General features: G+C 38.0%; 1 protein-coding gene across 2 annotated transcripts in view; it reads right to left on the bottom strand.

The window, feature by feature from the left end:
- ham (hamlet) overlaps nt 1–21,844 on the bottom strand; it is a 204,429-nt gene that overhangs the window by 58,213 nt on the left and 124,372 nt on the right. The window lies entirely within an intron of this gene.

The raw sequence follows: 21,844 nt of genomic DNA, 5'->3' as shown, positions 1-21,844 counted from the left end.
TACTTGTTGCTGGTGCAATTTGCCTGCGCTATTTTTAATGAAAATGCGATAAAATCACTGACCCTACTGTTGTTGTGTTACATAGGTATCATTATTATTGTTGTTGCTTTTTTGTTTGGTATAATAGGATAGTTTTTAATTTTAATGTGGCAGTCATGGGCTGTACCGCTGATTTTATTGTTTCGATATCACTATTATTTAAAAATAAAAAAATAAAAATTAAATAATACAGGGTTCGCAAAATTGGCTGATTTGAAAAAAAATAAAAATAAAATAACATATCTATGCATGATTTTACCATCCCTATCCAAAATTTTATTCTCGTTATGATACAAAGCCTTTTATACCCAGCATATACACAGGGGTATTATAACCCTTATTGTATAACGATATCACGTAATGGCATATATAGATTACCCCTTTGAAAACAATTTTGATTGAGGACTACTGGTCCGTCGGTCTATCCATTAACACGATAATTTGATGAGAAATTTAGAGGCATTTTTTCCAAAATTGGTATAATGGCAGACGAGGCGATACACTTGTACGCAAATGTTTCCAAAGTAGTGGAAGGAGTAGGGTTTGCGGTATACTCTGCTCATAGGGAAATAAACAGATCCTACAAGCTACAATATCACTGCAGCGTTTTCCAAGCAGAAATAATAGTGCCTGGGTCCCAGGGCATATTGGAATAGATATGAATGAAAAAGCGGATGAAATAGCTAAAAAGAGTGCCTGTCGTAAGAGGCGACTAAAATGCCAAACAGATTCAAGGAGTTGTAAAGCGCAACCCTTTCAAGTGGTTGCCAGGGCAATATATAGCTTCCCCAACCCAATTGTCAACCTCACCTATCCGTGGCGAATCATGTTTCACTAACAGCCGAGGTTCTGGCGACCCCAAACTCCTCGTAGATCTAGGGGGTGGGAGGGCGGTATGGCCTAGAAGGTTCCATGTGGTCATAACAAATCGTTCCCGAGATGGTCAGGCTTGGTACCGGAACATACCGGATCTGCATCCAGAAAAAGGTCATCAACTTCGATAATACTCCCCAAGGACTTCGGTGAGTGTCCTTATCGCTACACCAACAACAGCGCATCACTTGAAGCTTGTTCCGTCGACGACCCAGTTAGATTGGGAGAGACTAAGAGAAGGCGAGAGGTGCACATAATCGACCAAGCAGGAAAGGCGTGGGTCCAAGCACGGGACTGTAAAGCGTCGAAGATTATGTGTACGTCTTACAATCTTAGACTAACAAAGTTGCTTCTATCATTTATAATAATTAATACAGTTTAATAAAACTAAAACACACGCAAATATGTTGACGTTTTAGTATCCACAATCCATTTAAATATTTCATGTTGATAGCATCGTAGCACAGAAATTCATGTCTCCGCTATTAACCACAACTCGTTTTGTATTGAGTTATTTAACCACTTCCACGAGTCTTTAATAATTGCCGCTAGATGGGCTAACTCTCCTTTGCGCGCCTAGCCTAGAGAGTTACAAACAAGCATACATAGAAGTGAAGCTTATATAAGCGTGTTAAAGAGTGAGGACTGTAGACTCATGATTCTGATTGGACACTGCCTTCTGGCGTCACATGCCCTTAAATTAGGCTTTGTCAGTGATAGCAGAAGTAGGAAATGCGGATTAGGAGTAATACAGCTGTCAGATCTAGAAGCAGCAACTCGTATAAGTCCTAGAAAGCTTCTAGTATTTGCCAATAGGACGGAGCTATTTTGTAACATAGTTGCTGAATTTTGATATGGTTTTTCAGTTTGGTCGTTAAATGAACCTCTGTTAACCCTACGAACTCATTCAGTCTAAGTGAGGTCCTCGTGGACCGGTCAGTTCAACATTACCTAACCTATTTTAGCCTATCTCGACCAAAAATAGATTGGTATTGAAATTGGGCGAAATCGAAAAATATCCATTCTCGCTTTTTCGATGTGGAATACTTCGGAAATTAAAAAAACTGCGATAATTCAATTGCTAAATAGTAATGATGGAGGTTGATGTGTGCGTTGACTTTATGAGGCATATAAACAAAAAATATATATTTTTAAGCTAAACTGTTTTATTTAATACATTAAGTAAGAATAACCCTAAAAGCTAGGAAATAATTAGGTAGGTCCTTGGTACTAGTCATCATACTCCTCATCAATCTAGGACGTTGATTAGACAAATAAATAAAAGCGTAGGCCGCGACAAATTTCTATCTTTACAAATGACATTTTCATATATGCATAAGTCACACCAGCTGAATTTTAATCAGGTTATGCTGCGCCTCACGTTTTTAGAAATTTTATTATTTTCTACAAATCCCATGTTTTATGCCGACTCCGAATGGCATCTGCAAGGCAAATGAGTTTTAACTGAGAAGCTTTACATGGCAGAAATTCTCTCTGAGTGCTTGCAAATCACTGCCGAGGAGCGACTCTGCTTAGAAAATTTTCTTCTAATTAAAAAAAAAACTTTTTTCTAAATTTTCAATGTTGCTTTGCGTGGTGTTAATTATACCTAACAAGCTCCATCTAAAGACTGGTCAACTTGACACTTTAACAGATATCAATCTGATGAGAAACCGACTTTCCTACAGACACCTGCTTGACAATCAAATGCATGCCAAATGCATAAAGGGCAGCTTCACGAATTAAATGAATACAACGGGCAATGAATAAAATAACGACGTTCTGAAGTTACACTTTCGATAGTACCAAACATACCAAATGTATTTCCTGAATATGCAGGACAGGAATAACCCTTTCACATTTCTCTCTAAACAAACTTTTGTAAACTTATCCCCTTTCTTCTTCCTCTCTGTGAAAATAATATGTTTCAGGGCGCTGTCTTAAGAACTATAAATAGGAGAATAGTTATGGAAAGGATTGTGGCTAAAAGAGCTCAAGGGGGAAAGACTAAAAGTAAGAAAAAGAGGAAGGCGAAGGAAGTGAGTAAAGTGAGGAGTGGAGAGGAAGAATAAAAGCAAGAAAGATAAGGAGGACAAAAAAGAGGGGGATTTAAGATGCTGAAAGGAAGTGCGTAGCGGAAAACTAAAGGAAGGGAGAGGATTCCTAGAGCAAGAAGAATAGGAAGAGAAGGGCGAGTGAAAATTAAAAATATGAAAATGGTGAAGATTAATAGAAAACGAAAATACTAATCTAAGGAGTAATCGAAAAGTGAAGGGGAAGAGAAGAAAAGGAGGGAGCGAAGCAGGAAATCGTGAAAAGAGTGGGATGTAAAGAGAATGACTTAAACTATAAAAAAAAAGCCAATTTACGGAGCAAGCGTCTATACGCGTACTTTTTCAATCAAAATTCCTAAGAATACTCCTGTTTCGCTTAATATAAATTTTCCCAAGGATCTATTGGATTAGTTTGGACAAACATGCATTTTTGGAGCAAAGAAAGGAAGTGAAACTTCAGCAAGGGAATTCAAATTTGATGTAAGCAAGAAAAGAATTGATCACTAAAGAATGTTGAAAATATGTCGCGCTGTTTCGAATATTGTTAAGAACATCGAATGAATTTGGGTTACATTTAAAAGGAACAGATAATATTGGCATTATGGCAGCCAGAAATCGAGGCGTACCAAAAAGCTATGCAATGATACATATACATATGTACGCTGCGTAAAACAAAGGACTTGACCCGTTGCAAATTGCATCCATTGTGTGTAAGGCTTATAGCTCATATAAAGTGAAATTTAAGGAAGAAATTATTAATTATTATAAGCCATAAAGTAGAATATAACAACTTTATTATAAGGCCTATGGACCAACAAAAATAAGGCTTACTTACATAAGACCTTATTAAAAGAAAGTACTTGCTGTATTAGGACCTTTTATATAAGGCTTATATATAGCCAATCCAAACTCAGGCTTACATAAGCTGTTATAATAACGAGGTTGAATATGGATTGGTGTACCATAGTAAAACCTTATTATAAGTTTTTTTGCACATATAAAATTGATTGGACATAAAATAAGACACAATCTGACTTTAAATTACTTTATTCATATTCAAAATAATCAATTTCAGAATTTTATTTAACCGGGGGTGACTCATCGGCAGCGGTTCAGCCCAGAAAACGTCATGAAAATATTCCCTCCAAATATTCATTTGCAATATATCGGTTGGGGTTGGTGTAAAACATATACCAAAAACTTGAAAAGGAGATTCTCAGACAGTGTGCAATGTAGAGTTTACATCTTTCCTGGGTTCTTTAAAAGGACAAAAGGTAGATTTGCTTATTGAAAATATTTTTATTTTGCAAATAAAAAACCATTTACCTCAAATATAAAACTTATAGACTATAGGGGAGTTTTATATATCATGTATCCCTTTTAAATTAAAACACAGATAGCATCTGCTAACTATTTTTTCTTTTTTTACAAAATTGGAGTAACAATTAATATAAATTTTTTATTCTGTTATGTCTTTTATGAAGAAAAATAATAAAACGCATAGAAAGTTGCCTTAAACTTTTAGAATTTTTTTTAGCCTTTAACATTTTTATTTAGCCTTTTTAGCTTTTTATTTTTATCAATCTAGCCTTTTTTCTAAAAAAAGTTCTGGCAACATGGTTAACAATATAATTTAAATTAACGACTTTGGTTCAACAGAATCGTTATACTACAATCATTGTACAGGTATTCGCACAACTTCGAAAAATTTCGGCAAAAAGTTGAAGCAAATAGTTAGGCGTGTTTTTTTATTCAAATGTGCACCTTATAAAATAATGCAAATGTCATTTTCAAAAATTTTCATTTAATAATTTAACAAAATTGTATTTACAAAATACCGTAGACACATTTTTTCTTTGCTATTCTTTATTTCAATAAATTTTGCCCAACTCTGAACGAAATACACTTTTTACTTTTAACTTGGCCGTTTTTTTTTTTTTTTTTTTTCAAGTACTTACAAAGAGAGGCCAACACGGCAACACGGTTCAAAATCACAATATATCTTCAATTCAAAGTTTTGTTAACTTTTAAGAATTTCGATAGAGAAATGTATTCAACACTTTTTAAATAAAACAATTTTTTGATGATTTCGTTTGCAGGATGCACACAACCGCTCACTAGACTCTTCAAAGAACAAGTGTGCCATTTAAAGCGGCGCGCTTGACTCTTTACATCAAAAAAAGAAAACACGGACGGGCCGGAAGGACTCACAACAGGACTTGCATACGGTGACGACGAAAGTGAAGGCAAACATACATACAAACATACATGTAAATAGTGAATCGTGTGCGCTCATATGGCACATAATAAATGTAACTACAATAACAACAAATACTAATAATGACCAGTAGTTCATTTAAGTCAAAAAAAGTGAATAGATAATTGGCCCCGAATATAAACAACCCCCACAGCAGCAGGAACAACAGCAATAGCAACATCACCACTCAATTCAACTCTATATTTAAATACGTACGAAGGCAAGTGTGCTGACACTTGACCGCCGATAAAAAACTATTTGATTGTAATATAAAATACTAAAATATAGAACGCTACAGTTGGCTAACACACACCAACATGCATGCACATACATATGCAAATTCACGCTGACAGCGTACACGCAAAGCAATTGTTGTCCACAGGTTGAAGCGAGCGTTTGCTGGCGCTACTTGATCCCAAAGGGACCTCGTATCTATCTAAACATCTAGAAAGCAAAAAAATTATTGTTAAAACGTGTTCAATTCAATCAAATGACTGTCGAGCGATGGTCAAAACCTCAGTGCCAGTATGAGTTGAATAAGTTAATTCATATTGTTGTGAACAGTTCAGGTGACTCGGTCAAGTATGAATTGTCAGGATATTTTGGTTTGTCTAAGGATGAAATGATGAAAGAGCGCACAGGTTGAAAAATTAAAACAACAAAAAAACACTTACACGCAGGTGAAGTCCTCCAGGTGAGCTGCGCTAAAACATCCCTTCAAGCGTTGACTCAACAGCTCATGCCACACTCAAGCGTATACACCCAAACCCAACTCAATTCATTTCAACTTTGCTCACCTGAGCTCAATTAGACATAAATTCAGACAGCAGGTCTTCAAATATCCTCCGTGTGGGGGATGGTCTCGGTTTTGAGGACGTTTGCAGATTGTTGCATGCCACAATTTACAACTAAAAACTAAAGCAGTCGTGTGCAAAGACGAGAAGTCGAAGCAAACCACCACCAGCACATATTACGCTGGTATTATTGTGTGCCGAAAAGTCATATAGCACCTTCTTTGTTTTGCGGTGAGTTCACAAGCACAGGTGCTGCCTTTTTTGATAAGGCATGCTAGACTTATGCATAAGTTGCTTGTCAAAAAGAATTGTATGCATATTTTATACTCAGCTGAGCAGAGCTCACAGAGTATATTACTTTTTTTCGCATAACGGTACCCCGCAACCGCATAAACTAATCGAGATAGATATAGACTTCTGTATATCAAAATGATCTGGGCGAAAAAAGAAATTCATTTAGCCATGTCCGTCCATCCGTCCGTCTGGTCGTCTGTCCGTAAAGATGATAACTTGAGTAAATTTTGAGGTATCTTTTGGTATGTAAGTTCCTGGGAACTCATCTCAGATGGCTATTTAATTTGAACGAAATCGGACTATAACCACGCCCACTTTTTCGATATCGAAAATTTCGAAAACCCGAAAAAGTGCAATAATTCATTACCAACGACGGATAAAGCCATGAAACTTGGTACGTGGGTTGACCTTATGACGCAGAATAGAAAATTAGTAAAATTTTGGACAATGGGCGTGGACCGCCCACTTTTAAAAGAAGGTAATTTAAAAGTTTTGCAAGCTGTAATTTGGCAGCTGAGTATGTAATGTTCGGTTACACCAGAACTTACCCTTCCTTACTTGTTTTGTCTTACCTAGTTGTAGGGGGTTGTAGAAGCGTAGCACAACCGCAAGAAGGGTCAAAAGTTAAATTTTAAACGCTGCTGCAATTGATCTACATAAATTTTAGATCCAGTGAAATAATTCAAAAGATAGTGACAAAAAGGTAAGTAAGTAGCAAAGCCAAGAGTATATGTAACACAACTAAGGGATGGTAGCTGGACGGTGTATTATGTGTGTGAGAAGGAGTTGTTGCAATATGCGCGTACTCTTATTGTATCATAAGTCACCAAAACGCGGTTGTGAAATTCTCACGATTAAATTTAGTAACATACGGCAACAGAGGAAGGAAGAAGAAAGCGAGGAACACAAAGATGGGTTGAACGAGAAAATTATAAGAATTTTTTTTTCAAAGGTCGCCAGCGCATAGTTCACTGAGTAGATTATGAAAAAAAGAAGGCGAGACCGAGCAGAAAGGTCAGTTAAAATATTGAGCACTTTGTAGCCGTGAGAAACAATATTTCAAAATGGAACGAAATTCGACAATTAAGTTTTGCAATTATTTTAAAATATATATCTTAACAGTGGAACTTCCCTTGCGTTTTAAGCAAACATGGCATATGTCATATTCCGAAACATAAGTATGCTGGCTACAGCTCGGCTAAAAGTACAGCTTATTTGTATCGCGGGTTAGGGGGATTAGAATATACCTACGGTAGGTATGCCTGTGGTATGAGGCGACTAATATACCAAATTGAATCAAGGAGTTGTGTAGCGCAACCATCTCAAGGGGTTGCCAGGGCAATATATGGCTCCTCCAACCATATTGTTAACCTCACCTACCCGTGGTGAATCTTGTTTCATTAACAGCCGAGGTCCTGGAACTCGGAGGTGGGGAGTGCGGGATGGCCTAGAAGGTTTAATATGGTCATATAAATCGTTCCCGAGATGGTCAGGCTAGTACCTTAATGGTGTTTTGTTACCGGAATGGATGCATAGCCGGTAAAAGACCATCAACATCGATAACACTACCCAAAGCATTCGGGGAGTGTCTTTATCGTTTACACAACAACAACAACAACAACGTAACTCTTAACAAGTGACTTACAAAGTTCTGTAACAAGCCCCTACTTAGGTGAACTACTTCAAATTGAGATATGTTCCGAAGGTCTTAGCCTTGGAAAGCAATTACCGAATCGTTCTTCTTCAATTGGTGTCTCTGGAGGTTTTAACCCAAAGTCACACCCAATTCTGTTGTTCGGTTTCCGTTTTGATGCCCTGCCTTTTCGAAGTCTACGAATCGTAAATCTTTACAAAATATCCAAATTGGTTTCGAGTTTTGCATGAGCGGCGCTTTTGTCTCCATTCCAATGAAGGTACTAGTTTTTTTTTGACGACATGGTTATTTCTGTCGTTCGGTGCAATAGACAACAAAGTGCTCGTGATGGCCACCGACATATTTTCACTGATAGTTTTAAGCTTAACTGGAAGCTTAATTGGAAGATGGGAAAAGGAGTATTTTCACAGAAGCTTCGTTTAAAATATCTTTAACGGTAAACTGTATATGCAAATTATCCGTACCGAGAGCCAAACCGCACTAAATGCCTTGGGCTGATCTGACAACAACACAATATCATTCTTTAAATTCCGAAGACTTTTCTATGAGAGATTTCAGCACTTCCGTACTTAGGCGCAGGGATATTGAAGGTCATTGTGAAGCCGGCTACTCTCGCCCAACCGCTTATGATAATCTTATGGAGCCACGAAACGAATTGCTGGATTCAATGACTTTGCGAAGTGGTTCGACCCACAGCAGCTGGTACAGCACGGCTGATAGACCTTTTTACGGTATCGCAATGGGCTCATCCGTCAATTTTTCGCCTAGTCCTTTTAGCTTATCTAACTCACTTTTTTTACAAACAACCAAGAAAAAACTTCCTCAGAACATGAAAAACGGAATCGATTTCACGCCCTAGAAATATATTCTCAATTTCCTCGTATATAAGGCAGGTTTCCTTGTAACAAGAATAACGTCATTGTTTTAAGGAATATGCCGTAAAATCATTTTGTAAAAGAGGTTTTGAGTGAAGGCAGTAACAAATTTTTGAGCAGCTCACAAGGAGTTTAAATCATTCAGTCTAAATTCGTTCTTCTCAAAAATTTTGGCACGTGAGATTTATGTCTATATGCAAAGTAGAAATCATCGAGAAAGTCGTTTTCCGCATCACAAAGTACCTACAGATTAGATAGGTTAATAGGAACGGCTCTCCATTCAACAGTAAAACTGATAGAGTTGTCGACTTTAAATTCATCCTTCGACATTTTTTCTATTAATGATGGGGATTGTAAACGATTTGATATGAAACCTTTATAGACCTAAGTATATTGACAAGGTAACTGAATTACAAGAATGTACAAAGTCTCTAATTCAGTCCAGCCTCAATTGGGGAAGTACGGAAAGTACAGTCTAATAGGATTAAGTATTTCGGTATCATATTTGAAAGAAAGCTGTTAAGGAGGCTTAATGTATAAGACAAAGCTAAGAAAGCGCTCATTGTTTTGTTTTGCCCTTTCTGCTCTGTCTGCGAATAAAGGCTGTGTGATGGTGGTCAGGCCAATTCCCTTCTATGGGGTGACACGTCTCAGATACTGAAAGGCATAACCCTTACGTTAGGTTGGGTGCGTGAGATTTACTCTTCCACTCGGAGACAGTTTTGTCCATTGTGAATTTCTTCAGTGTCTGCGCAGCAACCAACAGAGAGAGACTTTGTTTAGTATATCGCGTTATAAACTAGCCGGAAGGACCTCTACACATGTTGAGAGCTGATGTCAGTGCAGCGCAGCCTATCTACAGTCTGAGCTGATGATATTTTGCCAAAAACGTAGTCCGGGCTGAGATTAAGCTTGGTATTCAATACCAACTAGAGCCATTTTGTTGCAAGGTTTTGCCTCACTGGATTCCACATGAAATCTCAATGTCTCCACGGAAAACCCCGGAAATATACTTATAAGTGGACAACTCTGTACGACCACCATAGGGTACTCTCATGAAAGCAAATTGGATACCCTTTTAGGACAACGCAATTGGTATGAACCAATCGGAACGACTGCGAGGTCTAAAGGTTACACTAACCATGTTTGGATATAATTAGAGTCAGGTTACTTCTAAAATTCAACAAACCTGTGGCGCGAATATTAATGGATGTCACCACAGGATATTGTGCTATCGTATCAATCCTACGCCAACGACGCTGGTGTATACCAAAAAATTTGCTCTACTGAGGTTATCAGGACAAAAAAGAAGAAAGACTGTCTTTGCAATGTCGTGCCGTCTCTAAAACTCTGCTACCACCTTCTAGATGAATGGCGGTATACTGCTAGAAAGGCATTTACATTCTCTTAGAACGTCAGCGATTGTAAGAGGACGCGGCGAACTACGCAGCGATCACACTTTTCTACCAAATGCAAACATGGTTCGACTACACTTAACAGGAAAGTAAAGTAAATAACGGGCAGAAATTTTCAGAGTCGCTGTTTTAATAAAATGACACAGACAAATGAGCTAACACGCGGAAAGTATAGGAATCCCGTAAAATTAAGGCTGCAAGGTTAGAATTTGCATAAAAAATGGTCCCCCGTTTCTTCTGCACTGGTTATAAATCTAGAGTAGTACCTGTTGCCAAAAATAATTCTCCCTTGCCTTTCTAGATAGACATTGTTTTCTCTGTTAATGCTGGTTACCAGATAGCGAAGTTCTTCACAAAATCCAATTTATATCCAAAATGGTCGTTAAAGTAAAACTACGCCAATTTTTTCGTTGATGACATCAATTACTTTGCCTTTCCCTCTTGAAGGGCAAGACTTTTTTCAAGCCAGGCAAATGCTAAAATAACTCAAAAATTATAAAACGGGTAAACCTGTTTAATTTACAATTATCAATTTGTATGCCTTCCCACTTTTCTCATGAATTAATGTCGACAGGCAAAGTCAATGATGCCTCCCAAAGTCAAAGTTCTTCCTCTAGCTCTTAGTTAAATTGTGATAGTGTTAAGTTATGGACTCGTTCATTCTATGTGAGGTGCTCACAGACTAGCCAGTTTAACCTAAGTTAGTTAATTATCACACAGATAAAACCATAAGGGGATTTAAGCCCATATAAATTAAGCTATGGATTATACCTGAAGGTACGCATCCGACTACAACTCACGCCGGATTTATAGTTCAAGCCAACTCCTTACAAAGTAAGTATTTGGCAATGAACAGAGGATTGCTTTCCGCGCTATGAAGTTCAGTGGGCCAAATACACATAAGAATGGGTTAAATGCTGCTTAATAAGTAAGTATGTGTAATATAATGTATTTACACACATACATATATATACATATATACTATTTCGGAATAAAAAGATATTACAACACAACGTAATTAATCAATATTTTTTTTTTTTTTTGTTCTTTCAATTTAATATTTTCTCCCTTAATAGCCTTACAACTAAATATCCTTTTTCACATCACTCATTTCACACATGTGACAGCAGATAAACACGCGGTAGCGTCCCTCATCTAATCCTTTGGGATGAGATATATGAGTATGTATGTATGTATGTATGTATGTATGTATAGTATGCATCAAGCCAAGCTAATATTACCTAATCGCAGCATCATTGCACAAATTAAGATCTAAATGAAGTATTGTTTGCCGTTTCAAAACACAACCAATGCCAACAACAACAACAACAAAATGCACATCAGCAGTAGATCTATTGTAATGCCACATTAGCCAATTCAATGGTACGTGCTGGGCGCGTGTGTAAAATGCTCCCGCGGTCGCAGCCATAGCTTTAACTGCCATTGCCACTGCCAATCAAGCAAAAGGTGCTGTGATAAATGATGACAATCGGCGGCGTGACGATTGATGGCACTTTGATTAGAAATTGAATGTCCAAAATCATTCGCGTTCACATAGAACTATTGTACAAACAATAACCAAAGATATGGTACTACATTATTGTGCTGAAGCAAACGAAAGAGTTGAGCACTGTGATGCACCGCACGGTTGATTAGTTTAGGCAATTGCGGCAAATCTTAATATATACAGTATTGTGCAGTAAAAAAGCAATAGGACCACTCAATTTGCTTGGGTTGTAACGGGCTTTAAGGGAGAGTTCATACAACCAAGAAACCCACACTTTGTATTTCTAACTCTTACTTCTTTTGCATGGATTGCCACAAAAATATCTTCCTTTTTCCCTTTCCAGGACGTTCTTCATGGCAAGTGCGCCCCATAATCCCGACATTCAAATATAATCAAATAAGGCAATATCCAAAGAAAACAATATTCCGACCATGAAAAATCCTCTGAAAAATACTACTGTACGAATAATCTCCACTTTCATATACCCGACAAGACATAATCCCAACAAAACACAACCCAGACAAGCCAAAATACATACAAAAAAATACCTATAAAGCAATATCCAGGCAGCACATTATCTCTACAGAGCAAAAGTGCGACAACCCTAAATCCCGAAAGTTCGCGATCCATTTAAAGTTCATAAAATAGTAATAGAATATATCCCGATGAGTGAAAATAAAAGCAATTTATTGAAGTACTGCTCAATTTGTAGTAGGGCCTACGAATTCTCGCATTAGTTCGAGACAAAATTTCTAGCGAGTCTCGGTTTCTCGCGATTGGTAAAGCTCGCGAGCTTCGCGAAAATCAATGTTATCGCTGCACTGCCAGTTTTACATAGAGCTTACGACTTCTCCTGGAGTACAAGCATAAATTTCCACAAAACCACGTGTAACCAAGTAAGGAAGGCTGAGTACACTACATACTCAGCTGCCAATTTACAGCTTGAAAAACTTTTAAATTACCTTCTTACCATTGTCCAAAATGTTACGAATTTTCTATTCTGCGTCATAAGGTCAGCCCATTTACCAAGTTTCATCGCTTTATCCGTCTTTGGTAATGAATTGTCGCACTTTTTCGGTTTTTCGAAATTTTCGATATCGAAAAAGTGGGCGTGGCTATAGTTCGATTTCGTTAATTTTAAAAAGCGATCTGAGATGAGTGCCCAGGAACTTACATACCAAATTTCATTAAGATACCTCAAAATTTTCTCAAGCTATCGTATTTATGGAGAGGCGGACGGACGGACGGGCGGACGGACGAACATGGCTAAATGAATTTCTTTTTTCGCCCAGATAATTTTGATATATAGAAGTCTATATTTATCCCGATTAGGTTATGGCATTACGGGGTACCGTTATGCTAACAAAATTAAAATACTCTGTGAGCTCTGCTCAGCTGAGCATAAAAACACCGGCATACACGGAGTATAGCCAATGTAGCGACACAATTTAATGAGGAGAAACTCACAAGATTTACAAGCATTCGAAATCGTAAACTCAAATTTGTATTTATTAATATCTTGTGTTCGGATTTTCTCTTATCGGGAATGTGAATATTCGGGAGTCGATAGTGTCGGGATTATATTTGGTCGGAACGCGGTCGTGTCTGGATTATGTATTTTGGGTTTTTAAAATATTGTTCGTATTTGATCGGCATTATTATCGGGATTTTGTCCTGTTTATATTATGAATAGTAAAGATTTCGTTTTGTCACGATTATGTCTTGTCTGGAATTGATGGTTTCGGGATTATGTTGTTCGGGAAGAAGTAACAGGAGGCTCATTCACGTCATTACACGTACAAAGGAGTGGCTCGAATTAGCCGGCAACAGAAAAACAAAACGGATATTATACTACTCACAAAAAGCACAAACCGCTAGAAACTGCTTCTGACATCTCTTCTTATGACCTCAGAGGACCAACATACTGGACAGAGTAGGCACCTAAACAGGTATAGAATAGAAGACTGATGGAAAACAACTAAGGACAAAACGAAAGTAAACTGCTTATATAGCTGCCCCATATCCCGTCTCCTATCGGTAAAGTGAGCAGTAGCTCTGCGAGTAGCCCTACGCTCATTGTACCATATCAGCACCAAAGGGCGACCGCTTCAATTCCTATCATTTTACGAGCCCTGGAAAGAAAAGGGCTATGGGTAGCAAAAAATTATGTTGATCTAAAGAGCATGAAATTCGCCACGAAGACAGGAAGCAAGCTTTTAGATTTTAGTAAACGGGACAGCCAGACTACTGATAGATTTTATAGTAGGTGAGGTGACATAAGTTCGAACGTCATAAGTTCACTTTTGACAACTTTTTGATAATTAAGTGATAGCTTTTCGATACATAATTGATAAATAATCGATACATTTTGGATAACAATCCGATAACTCGAAGACAAAAAGTCAGTAACTCATCGATATTCTTTGTTATTGAAGGAAAATTTATAACGCTTCGATAAAAAGACAAAAAAAATGTAAGGCGCGATGACCTCCGTAGAGATATTAGGCCGAGCTTCTCCTCCAATTTGCGTCCTGCTCCTTTTTAAATTTTTCCCACGAATTGGCGGGACTGTACGTACTTGTTTTATGCCAACTCCGAACGGCATCTGCAAGGCAGATGAGTTTTCACTGAGAGCTTTTCATGGCAGAAATATACGCGGAGTGCTTACCAAACAATGCCGGGTGGCGACCCCGCTTAGAAAACTTTCTTCTAATTGAAAAAAAAAAAAATTGTTTTTAAAATTTTGATACAAAGTAACGTGGCGTGAAACCGGCATCTTCGGTGTGGTAGACGGATCATGCTACCATCTCACCACGGCGGCCGCCCACTTCGATAACAATTAATAACTCATCTTTTTCTCATCGGTAACACACCTTAACAAACCTTACCTCTATTTTCGCTTCCTTTCCTTTCTATTCCCTTCTTTACCTCTCATTAACTTCACTTTTCTTTCCTTACCTCACCATTGACTTGATTTGCTGTCTGATTTCGCTCACATCAACTCCCACATATATTATATATATTCTGTATTTTCTAATACCAAAGACCGCGCTTACGCGCTTAAAAGCTGCAGGTGCGTATAACCTTACGCTTACATTTTGGGTTTTCCCTATACCGTGAGCAAATTTGTTTACACATCACAAAATTTTATTGATCACCACTGTAACTAGTATGTTTGTTTCTTTTTTTTTTTTTTTTGTATTGTTAGTTTTTGTCATCATCATCGCCAGCAGTTGGGCAATTGTCGCTCAATTTAGTTGTCAATAAATACGGCGTGCTATGCCGTCAATGGCAGTGGGAAGCGTTCCAACAACGCTGCGGGTTAATATTGTCTAAACAGTTTTAGATCATTACATTCGCGTGCCAACTGTAACTTCCAACGAACTCCAACAGCTAAACAAAAAAATCAACTACGAACTTATTTCAATTCAACTCAATTCAAACTACATCCATTCGAAATTCAATGCCAATTGCAGCAGATTTACAACTTTTGGACGTAGCGCCTTTAAAAAGCTGCAGTTGTCAATTGCGTTAACGGTTGTTATCAAGCGTCAACCAATGATTGATTGTATGCGGGCACAAGCTAGTATAATACGTCGAACACCTACCTAAGCTTGTGAGTACTCGCATGTATAAAATATGTATGTATGTAGGTATATAAAGTGATTGGTTTGCTCGCAAATGCACGCTTGCGCAAAAAGGGTTAAATATGTGTGAAGGCGTTAACAAAGCGGATATGCAATTGATCGACTTATTCAGCGTAAATTGAGGCCGGCGATGACGCGCTAATTGAATTTTAATGCAAGTAATGCATCATTTTTATGCAGAAATATATTGCAATCAGACAGACATATGCAGATACAAATGAGAATAGGGGAAACATTTCTAATTACTAGATTTTCCGCTTTGCTAATTTTGCGGATATTATTAGGTAAAGAATTTTATTCCGCTGATAGTAATGCGTTTCTAAATAAATTTTATTCTTTAGTCACAAAAGACAGATAAACGGAAGCAATAAACGAAAGAACTGTGCTTAGAAGATTTTACTGCTCTTAAATTACCATTTTAAGTAAAAATAAAAACAAACAGGTAAGGAAGGCTAAGTTCGGGTGTAACCGAACATTAAATACTCAGCTGAGAGCTATGGAGACAAAATAAGGGAAAATCACCATGTAGGAAAATGAACCTAGGGTAACCCTGGAATGTGTTTGTATGACATGTGTATCAAATGGAAGGTATTAAAGAGTATTTTAAGAGGGAATAGGCCATAGCTCTATGAGTGGACGCCATTTAGGGATATCGCCATAAAGGTGGACCAGGGCTGACTCTACTTGTTTGTACGATATGGGTATTAAATGGAGGGTATTATGGGTATTTTAAAAGGAAGTGGGCCTTAGTTCTATAGGTGGACGCCTTTTCGAGATATCGTTACAAAGGTGGACCAGGGTTGACTCTAGAATGCGTTTGTACAATATGGGAATCAAACGAAAGGTGATAATGAGTGTTTTAACAGAAAGTGGGCCTTAGTTCTATAGGTGCACGCCTTTTCGAGATATCGCCATAAAGGTGGAGCAGGGGTGACTCTATAATGTGTTTGTACGATATGGGTATCAAATTAAAGGTATTAATGAGGGTTTCAAAAGGGAGTGGTGGTAGTTGTATATGTGAAGGCGTTTTCGAGATATCGACCAAAATGTGGACCAGGGTGACCAAGAACATCATCTGTCGGGCACCGCTAATTTATTTATATATGTAATACCACGAACGGTATTCCTGCCAAGATTCCAAGGCTTTTGATTTCGCCCTGCAAAACTTTTTCATTTTCTTCTACTTAATATGGTAGGTGTCACACCCATTTTAAAAAGTTTTTTTCTAAAATTATATTTTGCGTCAATAAACCAATCCAATTACCACGTTTCACCCCTTTTTTCGTATTTGGTATAGATTTATGGCATTTTTTATTATTCGTATCATAGTCGGATTTCGGCCATTTTTTATGCCAATACAAAGTGAGTTTAGATAAGTACGTGAACTAAGTTTAGTAAAGATATATCGATTTTTGCTCAAGTTATCGTGTTAACGGCCGAGCAGAAGGACAGAGGGTCGACTGTGTATAAAAAATGGGCGTGGCTTCAACGGATTTCGTCCTTTTTCACAGAAAACAGTTATCGTCCTAGAATATAAGCCCGTATCAAATTTCACAAGGATTGGTAAATTTTTGTTCGACGTATGTCATTAAAAGTATCCTAGACAAATTAATTTAAAAAGGGCGGAGCCACGCCCATTTTGAAATTTTGTTTTATTTTTGTATTTTGTTGCACCATATCATTATTGGAGTTGAATGTTGCCATAATTCACTTATATACTGTAAAGATATTAAATTTTTTTTGTTAAAATTTGACTTAAAAAATTTTTTTTTTTAAAGTGGGCGTGTTCGTTCTCTGATTTCGCTACTTTTTATTAAGCATTCATATAGTAATAGGAGTAATGTTTCTGCCAAACTTCATCATGATGTCTTCAACGACTGCCAAATTACAGCTTGCAAAACTTTTAAATTACCTTCTTTTAAAAATGGGCGGTGCCATGCCCATTGTCCAAAATTTTACTAGTTTTCTATTCTGCGTCATAAGTTCAACTCACCTACCAAGTTTCATCGCTTTGTCCATATTTGGTAATGAATTATCGCACGTTTTCGGTTTTTCGAAAGTTTCGAAATCGAAAAAGTGGGCGTGGTTGGAGTCCGATATCGTTCATTTTAAATAGCGATCTGGGATGAGTGCCCAGGAACCTACATACCAAATTTCATCAAGATACCTCAAAATTCACTTAAGTTATCGTGTTAATGGACGGAAGGACGGACGGACGGACATGGCTCAATCAAATTTTTTTTCGATATTGATGATTTTGATATATGGAAGTCTATATCTATCTCGATTACTTTATACCTGTACAACCAACCGTTATCCAATCAAAGTTAATTACTCTGTGAGCTCTGCTCAACTGAGTATAATAAGACAATGATCTTACTAAATTTCTACTGAAGCCTGGGAAATCCAATTCCACATTCGCCTGTTTAAGCGCTGACACTATTATTCATTTAAAGATAGAAATATCAACGATATTATCATAAATATAATTGAATTATTCAAATTTATTTCATCTTGGCTCTGATATGTACATTTTGGTGGCCCTTTTCCCTCCGATAGCTATCTATCGATTTGGCGTCTGGCCAGACGAGAAGTCTTTATTTTCGTGAATAATTTTACCGCTAGCCACTCGACCATGTGAAGCTTTAGTTACTGTTTAAGTTTAGAGGCCGTCTTTATAATAATTCGAAAATCGATATTTTTTTCTTTTTATGTTTTTTTTAAATTTTTTTTTTTTTGTACCAAAATTGATTATATCACATTTTAGCGTTGTCGTCCGGCTAGACGACCCTATTTTTAAGCCTATAAGACCGCATAGTTCGTATTCATTTCAAAATTTATCAACAACAATTCAAATTTATTTCTGGGTAATCACGAGTTTTCTTCAAATAATAAAAATTCAAATATTTGTGGATAAAGTTCAAAGTGCCAAATTTCGTCTGGCAAGACGATATCGCTAAGATGTGTTGAATTTATTCACCGCTAATCGGAGGGTTAAATAAACGATTTTTTAGCCCCACTCCCTCACACGGTAATACCTAGTTCAAAAGTATCACATATAAAGTTTGTTCCCGATTGGAGGCGATTAAAGAGCGGCGTAAGGGGTCAGCTTAGATCTCTCTATGAAGACTTAGAAAATTAAAATTTAATGTTTTAGTAACTTAAACTCAAAGCTGATGATGATGATGGGTCTGCTGTTTACTGTGTCGATACAGAAATAAGTAGATCTTACAGGCTGTCAAGTTACTGTAGCGCTTTTCAGGCGGAAATTAAAGCCGTGAAGAAAGCAGAAGAAATTCTGGAGGAAGCGTGCTTAAGCTGCAGTCGCGTCAATAAATATATTGATAGTCAGGCAACGATTAAGGCAATAATCTCACACAGTCTATCAGCAAGAAGTGCTCTGGAATGCAATGAAGAATTGGTAAAACTTCTTTCAGGCCCATACATCTGTACTGGGTTCCCAGTCATTAAGGGACAGACGGTAACGAAAAGGCCGATGAACTGGCAAAGTAGGGGGCAGCACTCGCTGAATTCAAAAGGAGTTAGGAGTTACATATTATGAATCAAGCAGGAAAGGCGTGGACAGAAGCGAGTGGCCTCGTCAGTAACAGCACATGTAGGAAGTGCGAGCTGCAGAAGGAAACGTTTGAGTACTTCCTGTGTTCTTGTCCTGCGATCGCCAAGTCTAAGCTCCAGCTATTATGGGCGGCAGAGTTAACAGGCCTCCAGGCAGCAATTTATCTAGGTCCTAGAAAATTTCTCGTATTTGCCAAAACGACACAGTTATTCTATAACATAAGTTCTGGCACCTGATTGGTGTTCTTACCCTAGGTCGTCAAAGAAATTCTTGTGACACTATGGATATATTCAGTATATATGAGGTCTTTAACTGGCTGGTTGTTCAATCAGATAAGTTTGTGGGCGGGTTTTTCTTTGAATCTAGTACTACGCGTTACCAAGTTTCCAGCGGCACCGAAGTCATTCACCCTCCTTCGATTGGGAGAGGTTACATTATACATGCTTAACTTCTTGAATATAGCACCAAAGATACTCCAATATGATATAATTCATATAGTTTCCAATTCGTTATGGAATACTTGATTTTCTTCGTACGAGTAAAATTAATCCCTCAGTAAACCAAATGTGACGAATAAAGAAACTTTAATTTTAAAATTTAATGATTCAAATTAACTTTGACACATTACCTACAGACATAAAGTGCATAAATGACCCTCAAAACAGAGCGAACAGCAACGCTTGTGACCAGATGTCCTTTTGACGAGTCCTTGCAAGAAGGGGTCCATGTGCGTGTGCAATGCAGCGGAACACGAACGAAGACATGGTGAATATCATTAAAGAGCACGAAAGCAAGTAATAAAATGAGTTTAATACACATTAAAATACGTTAAGAATATCACAAAATACAATTATTAAAAAAAATGTAGCTTATGCATTTTGGCGGCAAAGCAGTAAGTCACCGTTACTGGGCAGGTGCACAAATGAGAGTGGGAAATTTGCGCTAGAAAACGGTTACATAAGAAAAGAACCATATGAGGCAAGTACTTTACTACTTGTATGTATGTATGTATGTATGTATGTAGATGATTGAATTTTTTTTGTTGTTGTTGGGATTTTAATTTCATGCAATAAACAAATAAATGCATACAATTTTATTTAAATTAATCTTGAGCTGTTGGGCGTTGCGTGTCAAATGCATGTAAGTATGAATATCACGACGTCGTCAGGATAATCGCATCTAACTAACGCATGCGGCAAGCGATCAACAGCAAAATATAACAGATCACAATCGCAATCACACAAGTCACAGCCACTGCATAAACATAGCAGTGTAATAATTAAGTCCATGGCGTACAGCCTTGTTTTTGGGTCGTCGCTTGGTTTTGGTCGTTATAAATCCCACATATTTATAATTATCCGCGTCACGCATGCGCCACCGCATCGCTTCCAATATCAACAGCACCACCACCGCCGCCATAACCGCCACCACTTTTGTGATTGTTGCGTTGATTAGCATTTGTATTGCGTCTGCCACATGGCTGGCTATAACTGTGCGTACATGTGTATACATCTAACTAACAAGAGCAAGAACAACAACAAAAAACCCAACTAAATACTGGTACAAATCAAATTTAATGAAAAAGTCGAATCCTTTTTGCAATCGCGTAGCAAAATAGCAGCTATGCTCATTAAAAATGTACTTTCAACAATCGAACCAATGTGTTATGCTACCTTCCCTATTGGATGATTTCAACGGGCCTGTCTAATGCCGAGTCGCCTCGGAAAGTTACTGTGGCTTTACAACAGTAAGGTGCGCTGCTATGCGGACGGTTTTCTTCCACATATTTACATCATATTGACTCAAGATCTTATGTTGATAAAGAGGAGAAAAGAAGAAGATCTTTGTCGCCAGATGAATCCGAACGAAGAAGTAGGGCGGAGAAGGGTACGAAGCAGAGAGAGTGAAAAAGCCCTGACACCTTACCATGCAGTTCTTAGTGCCAAACGCTTAGGAGTAGTATGCAACCCAACAGAACTGGAGAATGAGCACTTCGGCAGGGCCCACGAGGCAGTAGTAGTAGGTCCAAGGTAGTTCAAAAAGCTTCGGACGGCAGAATAAAGAGGCCACGTTCGACTAAAGGGGTGGCCTGCTTTCTAGAGGATGAAAGCACAACGTCCCAGAATTGTGAGGCAGCCCAAACGTATTGACAAGACAAGTGGATCTAAAGCTATAGGACAGATGGACTCCAATAGCAAGGTAGTAATTACCTTGGAATCTGTAGAACAGAAAGAAGACGCGATAGCTGGCGGTAAGCCAACAGCGGATGAGGAAGTGAGTAATAATAAAGAGGGAGGTAACACTAAGACTCTAGCTGTTCGCGGGACGTTGAGTGACATGGAAGCTCGTGCTCAAGATAATGTGGGGAAAACCAAATATGCCGCTTTCAACCGGCGCCGTGGTACAGAGGTGTTAAGTTGACAGCGCGCAATAAAGTCGCTAATTTGAAGTGTCTAGAGGAAGATTTTCCCAACTTCCAAAGGTAAAACAGCCTTTAGTGGCAGTTGAGTTGGCAAGTCTCGAGGTAGCAATTATGCTAAGTCCTAAAAAACTGCTAGTATTTGCAAAGAGGGCGGCGTTATTCTATAAAATAAGTCTTGGCACCTTACTGGGGTTCTTACGTCTGGTGGTCAAACAAATTCTTATAACACTATGAACAAATTCAGTCTATGTGAAGCTTTTGAGTAGTCAGTTCAACTCAACCCAACCCAAAGGCAAAACACGTGTATGCGAATTGAGGTGGTAGAGATGGTAGATGGCAGATCCCACGATAGTCAAAGTCAAAGTATGCATCCCATAAGTGATGAAGTTGGAGGATGCGTGCGGCTTCAGAGCTCACAGTCATATTTCGAATGTAC

This window comes from Eurosta solidaginis, chromosome 2 (assembly GCF_040869045.1).
Source record: "Eurosta solidaginis isolate ZX-2024a chromosome 2, ASM4086904v1, whole genome shotgun sequence".
In the NCBI taxonomy this organism is placed as follows: Eukaryota; Metazoa; Arthropoda; class Insecta; order Diptera; family Tephritidae; genus Eurosta; species Eurosta solidaginis.
This window is presented reverse-complemented; position numbering and strand designations above follow the sequence as displayed.